Source organism: Lonchura striata, chromosome 6 (assembly GCF_050655825.1).
Source record: "Lonchura striata isolate lonStrDom1 chromosome 6, ASM5065582v1, whole genome shotgun sequence".
Lineage (NCBI taxonomy): Eukaryota > Metazoa > Chordata > Aves > Passeriformes > Estrildidae > Lonchura > Lonchura striata.
The window spans coordinates 1,725,202-1,734,776 of NC_140708.1; the positions used below are offsets into that span (position 1 = coordinate 1,725,202).

Genomic DNA, 9,575 nt, shown 5'->3' on the forward strand with positions numbered 1-9,575 from the left:
TAGGGATTCAGGAGATGCACTTTTAGGACACACATCTCACATGACGTGAGGCAGCACATGTAGACAAATTCATAACAGAAATTCAATTTCTTTACAGTATTTTAACTTCAATTGCAAAATCCAAATTACTGTACTAATTTTTCCCCCAGAACAAAACAATAATACCATATGTGTTTAAGTAAATTGCTTTTCTATAGGGGAGTCACCTATTTAAACATTTTCCAACATATAAATACGCTGCTTAAGTTTCAATATTTAGTGCAAACACTGATAAAAATATCTTATATAGAACCAATGTCTCTAGTACTTAAGGACTGCTATTGGTATAGGGAAGGAATCTGTCACTCAAAGGCATCTGACAACTTTTTTTTCCCTTAAAGAGAAGGACTTCTCACATATAAAGAATGTGTTATTTAAAGGCCTATATATAAGACAAAAGCTGGTCTGCAACAAATATCTGAAGTGTCTGAAATTGTTAGTGGCCTTGTACAGGAGGGTGAAGGTTTTGGTGGACAAGGGAAGAACAACTGATAGCATCTACTTGCTCTAGTGCATAGCATATGACACGGTCCTGCATGACATTCTTGTCTGTGAACTGGAGAGACATGGAATATCTGCTTGGTGGATTTTGAATTGGCTGTATGGTCACATTTAAAGAATTGCAGTCAAATCTCAATGTCCAAGCGGAGAGTAGTGATGAGTGGTGCTCCTCAGAGACCCATACTGGGGCCAGTGCTGTTAAATATCCATGTTGTTGACATGGACAGTGAAATTGAGTGCACTCTCAACAGATTTATTGACAGTCCCAAAATCCACAGGGACCTGGACAGGCTTCAGTGGCAAGCCTATATGAACTTAATGAAGTTCAACAAGGCAAGTGCAATAGCCTCCATGTAGGTCAGGGCAATCCCAAGCGCAAATCCCAAACTGGGAAGAAAATTGATTGAGAACAGTTCTGCAGAGAAAGACTTGGATGTGTGATTCAAAAAGAAACTCAACATGACCAGGTAATGTAGGTTTTCAGACCAGAAATCCAACCATATCTTGGGATGCATCAAAAGAAACCTAACTAACAGGTCAAGGGAGGTGATTATTCCTCTTTACTCTCCATATGGAGTACTGTGTTCAGCTCTGGGACTACCAGCATAAGAGGGACATGGATACCTTGGAATGAGTCCAGAGGAAAGCCATGAAGATGACCAGAGAGCTAGAGAGAGCTAGGAAGACAGACTGAGAAAGTTGAGGAAGTTCAGCTTGGAAAAGACAAGGCTCTGGGAAGACCTTAGAGCAGCTTTCCAGTACCTGAAAACAGCCCAAAAGAAAGTTGGAGAGTATTGACAAGGGCATGTAGTGACAGAACAAAGGAAAATGACTTCAAACTGAAAGAGAATAGGCTTACATTAGATATAGTGAAGAAATTTTTACTTTAAGAATGCTGAAGTACTGGACTAGGTTGCCTAGAGAAGCTGTGCATGTACCATCCTTGCAAGTGTTTAGGGTCAGTTTGGATGGGTCACTGAACAACCTGTTCTAGTTGAAGGCGTCCCTGCCCACAGCAGTGGGGTTGGAACTAAATGGCCTTTCAGGTCCTTTCCAACACAAACCGTTCTCTGATTCCATGGTTCTATGAATTGAGCCATGACATCAGACTAGGAAATTCTGCCCAGTTTTGTTTTATGTCTGTAAACATATATGTGTTCTTTCTATGGTTTTAATCAGAGCCAGAGTCTATCTTCTTTTGCCATAGCACAAAAAGGACATGTACTGTTAATCTTTATGAAACCACAGTATTGAATTAATTTCAAGGCATTCCCTCATTAGATTTAATAAAATTTTAAAACTATAAAAACTGATTCTCTTTGTAAGAAGTGTAATGATTGATAGCACAGCTGCAATGGTGTGCTAGGAAGAGCGAGTTCAATCCTAATTTGCAACAATGACAATGTCAAAATTACTATCAGGGGACCATTATTCTTCTACTTTTCTGCCTCTTGTAGTCAGAAGTTATATTTTATTTGCTGCTCAGTAACTTCTTCAGTCATTATTAGGAAAGATTATTTTATAAACTATAAATTTTAACCAGCTCTAATAGTTTATTTTTCACAAATTTCAATTATTCTTTATTCCACTCTCTACTTGTAGAAGATAATATATTAATTTCCTTTTACCCCCAGTGATAGCAAGACTCTGTTTTACAGTACTTAGCAGTTAGATTGAATCATAGTAAAAATGGCAGCAATTCATTAAATCCCTCAACTTATTTCAACACAAAAATATAATTTTTAGGAATAATATAAAATGACAGAATGGTTTGAGTTGTAAACAGCCTTTAAAGATCATCTAGTTCAACCATTTGCTATGGCCAGGAATATCACTCACTAGATCAAGTTGCTCAAAGCCCTATCCAGCCTGACTTTGAACTCTTTTGGTGATCTGGAAATTACAGCTTCTTTACTGTCTCACCACCTGTATTGTAAAAAATTTCATATTTATGTGAAAGCTAAATCTACTCTTAGTTTAAAGCCTGTCTCTAATCATATCTCTATCTTTCATATATTTCAATATATCTTCCAGAAAAATATGTTCCATTTTGTTATTGGGCATGGAGGTGAGAATGATTGGTCAATACTTCCTGGAGTCCTCCTCCTTTTTTTACACTTTTAAATCAGGTGTAATGATACATATTTTCAAAATGTCTGAACAAAGAAGTTTAACTGTTCATAATACACTCATCATCAACCTTGAATTATTCTCTGGTATTCAATTTCAAAATGCATTTTTGGATGTCTAATTTGGGTAATACATTTATAAAACAAAAAACAAATCAAATTAAGCATCTGGCTACAGAAAACCTTCAGTGACCAATGTCTTTGTTATATCAACTTAACTCAGTTATGCTTTGCATGCTTCTTCACTGTCACGTAAGAAAGATGTAAATTATTAGATATGCTCTTTATCTTTCTGAGATTTCTTTAAATAGCAATCATATTTCTAAATGCAGTTGAGCTGCTTACTGTTAAAAATCCTATCAACAGAATAGCTTTTGCACCACAGGTGACACACTCTGCTTGAACTTTACATGTAGAGTAACTAGCATACTTGATTGAATATATTTTAAATGCAAATGTTTGTCATAAAACATAATGCAACATATCCTGTGAAACACAAAAAACCATTCCAATCTGCCCATATTTATACTATGATATATGAAGTCAAAATCAAGGGCAAGCTGATCTTAGCAAATAAATTGACAGATATCCAAACATTTTAACACAATCTCTTTAAATAAAATAACTGGTAATAATAATTCATATTAACCAAAGCCAGTCAGTTATGCCTCAAAACACTGAGACGTTCACTGTTTCCAACCATCATCTACATTCTATTTTTTCAACCCAAAGTCTCATCATTGTTCAGAAGTATGTCTGAGCATTTCAACAGCCTTGTTACTCATAACTTTAGCTAGCCTGTACTACATTTTTGATCTGCTTTGGGGAACATTTCCTGTTCTTGCAACCAGTTAGCTTATTTTCATTATACTTGTGGCCAGCTGCCTCTAATGCGAACTGCTTGTGCCCACAAACAACAGTAGACAGAAAAATGGCTGGGTCAGAATCTATTTTGCAGGACTGTGTCTATTCACACATGTACTGGGCTTTCAGTCATGCCAAAAAATCTAGATATGACACTTGGATTCTTCCCACACAAACATTATATTAATATATTTCTTAAGAATATATTCTTAACAAACCCCATAAGATACTTTTTTAGATACAATTGAAGACCCATCAATTTCAGAAAAGTTCAGATTCAAGTTTTCATATTATTTGGAAAATGGATTTAAGAGGACAAACATTTGAAAATGTAAAGTCTACCGGCTAAGCAAAATACCTGCTAAGCTACATCCTGAAAAATGGTTGTCAAGATGACACATGTGTCTCTGGAATATAAACAATAATAAATGATTAAAATTTGGAAAAGCATAGTTGGCAAAACATGGGGTAAAACATATTATTTATCATCATAGTGCATTAGTCAAAAAGAAAGGAAACACTGACAGGTGAGTAAAAGGCATACTGCAACTAATTAACAGTGATCTAGAATGCTTTTTAAATTAATCATGCTGAATTCAGCTCTTTTAATGACAGTAAAGAACTTGGAAATGAAGACTGGCAGGTTATCTAGGGGGTTGTCTGCTAGGTATTTGATTTTTTTAGAAATGAATGACCCTTTGACTGTTTCTGTAGTTTATTAAGTGGTTGTGAAGCACTGTCATGCATGGGTATTATGCAGTCATGTCATGTTTTCTCTGGCTGCTGAGGTTTTTTTCCTTTCTCGAACTCTTTCCTCTATAAACAAACCCATAGAGTGTTGTGATTTTCTAGTCAAGCAATCATAGTGATGACTGCATGCAAAAGAACTGCATTTATAGTATATAATTTTCTTCTTATTTTAAGTATTTTATTCCAACACAAGTGGGGAAGTGGAAAAGAGATTCCATTATTTTTAGAGGATTTGATGAATTACTCTGCAAGCTTATGAAAGTCAATTGCTTTGCACAATCTACACCAGTCTTTTTGTTCAGCTGAGGTCTTAATATTTCTACTTCCATTCAAGTGATGAGAAAATAACACTTGTAGAACTCAGTGATAAAACTCCATTGTCACATCCATTACATTATTGCAATTGAAGAGACATTCACCAATTACGCTATAGTGAACAGGTAAATAAATCAATACATTTAATACATTTCTTCTTCTGTTACAATATCACAAATGTTGCCACCAAATAATGAGCTATAAGAAAATGTGTGTTTAAAAACATGACAGTGGCATAAGAGTGTAAACAGGAATTATTAATCAGACTTGATTTGCCCTTGTTCTGGGCCCTCTATACAGATAAGCAAAATTAATATAAAACAGGAACAGTGATCATAAAATATGCTGAGTCAGAAGGGGTCAGTCTGAATCATCATTTGAGAGAGGCTTTGCAATGGCATCAGCTAGGTATTTGAGAATTCTTGGACAAATCCTATCAGGGCCCATATATTTGTAGAGATTCAGCTGGCGCAGTAGATCCAGGATCAAGTTCAGGATCAACTGAGAATTCATCATTCTTGTAGTCACGGGTCCTCCCGCTATGTGGATACTTATATTTACTTACCTTTGAATTTTTATATAGATCTTAGCGTATTTAGGATATATTTCTATACATAGATTTCTAATTTTATTTTATTTATATTTATAATTTTTATAATAAAACCCCTACCTACTACCAAATAGAAAATAAACCTTTTCCTTAAGGTGGTCAAACTTTTCACACTGCAGCTCTACTCTAATTCATGCTCAGATAGCTGATTACTTTGTAGTTACCTTAATACAATTTCTATCTGCGCCACAACTGAATTCTCACTGCATCAAAGGCTTCGAGACCCCATCAAAGCCGCTTATCAGGGCCTAGTCTGACTGGGTAGCTCAAACCTTATTCCAAACATAAATCATGACTTCTGTCTCTCAGAAATTCTGCAACAGTGGAAGGCCTTGAAGAGAACCACTGGTTAGAAGCAACTCCTCATTTTGGCTGGCAGTGCTGTCAAACTGCTCTGATCACACAAGGAGATCAAATTACTCAAGTAGGCACTTCAGCAGAGGAAATATAATCACAACCTCTGGTTACAGAAACAATTGTCTCATTATCAGCCCCTTCAAAGTCCAGCCACATTGACCCAGAGAAGCTATAAATGTAATAACCTGGAAATTAATCTCTAGAGCCAGAAAGGAAAAAAACAACAGAAAACTGGCAGTTTTAAGTTAAATCTTTGTGTTTATACCACTGGCCACAGAACCCTTGTCAGTGACAGAAGGGAATTAAGTGAGTTAGAAGAGCACATACCAGGGTATCAAAGGCTTTAGAGGAGCACAGCAGGGCCATCAGCGGCTCCAGAGAGCATTTAGCAGGGCCATCACTCTCTGCTCGGCAGGGAAGGCTCTGAAGGGGCGCCGACAGGCCCGTAAATCGCCCGCATCCCGCAGGTAAAAGGCCTGGACTGCCGCAGCCACCAGGGACGGGCGCAGCCTCAGCACGGCCACGATTCCGGCCGGGAGGAAGCAGCGGGCTCGGTGCAGCGAGGCCTGGATCCGCTCGGGATACCTGAGCGGCAACAGAGCGTGGGAAGGTACTGAGAGGTAACCCCTCCTTCTGTACCACGAGGCCCACTTCACTTTAATATTCACCTGCAGCATGGGTCAGAGGATCACTCTGGAGGTAAAACTTGGCCAATCTAATGCCTCGAATGTCTGATTCTATAATACATATTTATATAAGTGTACATGGCTAAGAAAATGGAATCCCCCACATGAGTAAGATGAGTCCCTGTGAACTTAACCAACATATCCAGCTATGCAGTATTCTTCACCATACTCTGGGAAAGTTATGCTGTAAAATCCTTGCAAAAAATAAAGCACAGGGCTGAACACAGCTTTGACAAGCTGAAGCTCTGACAGCTCTGCTGCTTCTACATTTGAGCTCAAATACTCTTTTTCTTTGTGAACAGGGCTCCTAAAATATCACGGAACTGTCAGATTTTTCAGTATAAGAAGGATGTGAAGGAAGAGTAACTCTTGTAATTGTCAGTGGTGGAATTACAGCAGTGAACCAGTTCCAGATCCCCAGATCACAGCCTACAAGACACTGATCCCCCTCTTTCCAAGAGTGCCACAGAAAAACCTTTGGCTGCTGGTTTCTGAAGAGGAACCAGCTTTAGCACATCTGTTGGGGAAATGTTTAAAGCCCAGAGAGCACAGAAGCAAACCCCACTGTTGCAGAGGACCGAAATGCAGCCCCCATGTACCCTTGGATGTGTTTGTACAGAGCAGCTCTGATGGGCTCTGCAGCCAGGAACTCCTTGGAGCGGGTGGATAACAGCGCCAGCGCCTGCGGCACCGTGGGACAGGGAGCAGAGAGGGGCCAGTCCTGCTCCGAAGGCTCCGACAGCGGAATGATGTGCAGCTCTTCTTTGTAAAAGAACACCTGGCAGGCAGCAGTGCTCTCATCACACAGGGTAAGAGCACTCACACACAGAGAGGGGTGGGAAATTTCATTTCATATACAAATGCATCTGCCTGAACACAGAGAATATACAGTACAAATAGAGAACCAATACAGGGAGCAGCACAGCTTTTTTACAAAAGTGATTTGGGATGCCAGAGACCACGATGCAAACAGTAAAAATCCCAATTTTACCTGCAACAAGTTTCATCAAAGATATCTTGTTTCCTTAATAACAGTAATACCAAGTTTCTCTTCAACTAGAAAAGTGCTTCAGGAGAACCAGCATAACCTAACTGCTTCAGAACATCACAGGGATTAAAAAGCATTATTTCTGGTGCTACATGCGACCTCTGCTGGTTCCTGATCCTAAGAAATGCCCTGACTGCAATGTTCTCAACTCCCTCACTGTTCCCTCAAACAAAATATGAGCCTGGCACACTCTTGCAATAAATTTTTGGGTTGTATTCCATCCATTTTTAGGAACTTGGAGTAGGGGAAAAATAATTGAACAATATTTTGCTAATGACCAAATTAATTATCTCCATTTTAATCCATTTTAAATCCATTGCCATTAGCATCCATCCATATCCAGGTGAAGGTGTCTGTTCATTATTTCACCTCTACCAGACAAAGCCTGTTTCCTTACAGAGAGAGCAACACTCCTGCATTCTCTCTCTGAGGGCAGCAAATCCTCTTGCCTAAACACTCCAGAACATGGTAAAATATAATTTTAAAAAATCATCCAAGTGGTTCTAGCAGAGCTAGAAAGTTCAGGGGGACACAGGAGTGCTCGTGAAGAGAGTATCAGTAAGGGACAGATAGCACTCTGTGTCTTCAGAGGCAGTCTGACCATTTGGCTAGAAGTGCAAGAGAAAATGCCAGCTGGCTACATAAAAGGCCACTGTGGCCCCATTGCCAACTGCACACAAGTTTTATTCACCCTGTTTTCACTGTTCTCAGGATTCAGCCACTTTGGGAGAAAATCAGCAGCTTCTATCAAGAGAAACTCTCCATCGTTGTCATCAATCCTGGCCAAGGAGAAATTGGTTTCTTAGCAGGAAAAGCTTTGCAGAGCACAACACCACACTTCTGAATCCATGTCTGCTGGGGATTTTTAACATTCATAGACCTACAGAAAGGCTTAGGTTAGAAGGGACCTAGAAGATCATCTGATTCCAACACCCCTGCCACAGGCAGGCACACCTTCCACTAGCCCAGGTTGCTCCAAGTCCCATCCAACCTGCCCTTGGACACCTCAAACGTGTATGGGATGGGGAAACAGCTCCCAAGGACGGGGAATGTTAAGACAGGACCTTCACAGCATAGGCACTGCCCCTTCGCAGCCCTCCCACTAAAGCACCTCAGCAGGACCCGCCTTACCTGGCTGCCAGCCCCGGGAACTCCCTGGTGATCTCCCGGAGCAGGTACACAATGAACCACTCATCCTCCACGTTATCCCCGAACACGGTGGTGCCGCCGATGTGCGCCTGGACGGGGCACATCGAGGAGGGGCGGCTCAGCAGCCCCTGCCCAGGAACAGATTGTCCACACAGGCTGCGGAGTCTCCCCCCCTGGGGATACTCCAGACCCTGCTGAGCAATCTTGAGTCCTGTGCTCTGCGATGACGCTGCTACAGCGGGGAGGTGGCACCAGATGCCCCACTGGGTTAACCCTGCCGTGACACTGAGAGGAGTCTGTGGAGCCGCCGCGTCACCCCTCACACGCTCCCGGTTCCCCGCACAAGCTCCGGTTCCTCCTCAGAGGCTCCCGGCCGTCGGGTCTCCCTCACACGCTCTCGGTTCCTGGCCACCGTATCCCCCTCATATGCCCGCAGTTACGCCTCAGACGCTCCCGGTTCAAGCCCGCCGGATCCCCCTCACACGCCGTCGGTTCCCGGCCGCCGGGAGCCCCTCACACTCCCTCGGTTCTCCCTCACACGCCGTCGGTTCCCGGCCGCCGAGTCCCCTTCACATGCCCACAGTTCCCCCGCACACGCTCCCTGTTCCCCTCACACGCCCTCCGTTCCCCCTCAGAGGCTCCCGGCTCCCGGTCGCCGTGTCCCCCTCATACACCGGCAGTTCCCCCTCACACGCTCCCGGTTCGAACCCGCCGGGTCCCCCTCAAATGATCCCCGCTCCCGGCCGCGGGGTCCCCCTCACACTCCCTCGGTTCTCCCTCACACGCCGTAGGTTCCCGGCCGTCGAGTCCCCGTCGCAGGCCCGCAGTTCCCCTCACACGCTCCCGGTTCCCGGGTCCCCCTCCCAGTGCCGCCGCTCCGGGCGCTCCTCCCGCCGCGCCTCCCGGCCCGCTCCCGGCTCACCGCGGCGCGGCACGTAGCGCAGGCGGAACGGCTGCCGCTGCCACACGTAGGCGGGCAGGAGCGGGGCGAAGCGCAGCAGGGCCAGCTCAGCGCAGCGCCGCGGCAGCGCCTCGCCGCCCGGGCCCGCCGCCGCCGCCGCGAACAGGCGGTAGCGCACCGCCCTCGGGCAGCGCCGGCCGCCGCAGCGCCTCCATCGCGCCGGGGC

General features: G+C 43.2%; 1 protein-coding gene across 4 annotated transcripts in view; it reads right to left on the reverse strand.

Moving 5' to 3' along the window:
• LOC110483474 (uncharacterized) overlaps nucleotides 1-9,571 on the reverse strand; it is a 44,300-nt gene extending 34,729 nt beyond the window's left edge. For 2 of the 4 annotated variants that reach the window (XM_085583761.1, XM_085583760.1), the window contains exon 1: nucleotides 1,165-9,218. The gene's annotated coding sequence lies outside the window, so the exon portion shown is untranslated. Of the gene's footprint in view, nucleotides 1-1,164; nucleotides 9,219-9,370 lie in introns of those variants that run through there. The other 2 variants (XM_085583763.1, XM_085583762.1) reach the window with 2 other exon arrangements.
• Nucleotides 9,572-9,575: the final 4 nt, after the last annotated feature.